This window comes from Cyprinodon variegatus, unplaced genomic scaffold, assembly GCF_000732505.1.
Source record: "Cyprinodon variegatus isolate N-32 unplaced genomic scaffold, C_variegatus-1.0 Scaffold200, whole genome shotgun sequence".
Classification (NCBI taxonomy): Eukaryota; Metazoa; Chordata; class Actinopteri; order Cyprinodontiformes; family Cyprinodontidae; genus Cyprinodon; species Cyprinodon variegatus.
The window spans coordinates 1,114,150-1,114,725 of NW_015150653.1; positions in this window are offsets into that span (position 1 = coordinate 1,114,150).

The following is a 576-nucleotide window of genomic DNA, read 5'->3' on the forward strand; positions in this document are numbered from 1 at the left end:
ATCAGCTGAAGGCTTTTAACTACAGTTTGTGGACTTCCTGATAGTAAAGAATTACAATAGTCCAGCCTTGAAGTAACAAATGCATGGACTAGTTTTCTCAGCATCACTCACATTTTAAGTTACTGTATTAGGATTCAGAAAATGCAGAAGCTATCCATTTAACTTTTCTCATTGAAAAAACATACAAATGGCATTTAGATGATATTCTGCATGAAAATAAGTGAAACAATGGTAAATTTGGATATACTAATCACGGCTTATAGTGTTCACATTGGTTCTGGACCAATGTGATCGCTATAAGCGGATTCCACTGTATTCTGGTTTTACAAAAATATCTTGCATGAATAACTTGCTGGATTGCTTTCATTTATTGGCCACCAAAACATTATTATGGTCATGTTCTCCTTCCTGCAAAAACCTAGGATCCCTCCCCGAAGCTGGTGTCTGGCCCTTTACACGGCAAGTTACTGTTTTTGAACACTTGCATACCCCTTGCTCAGAGTGTTTTTTCATGAATTTCTTATAGAAGCACCTTGGTGTCACCATATTTTTGAATGTTACAAAGGTAATAAGGTC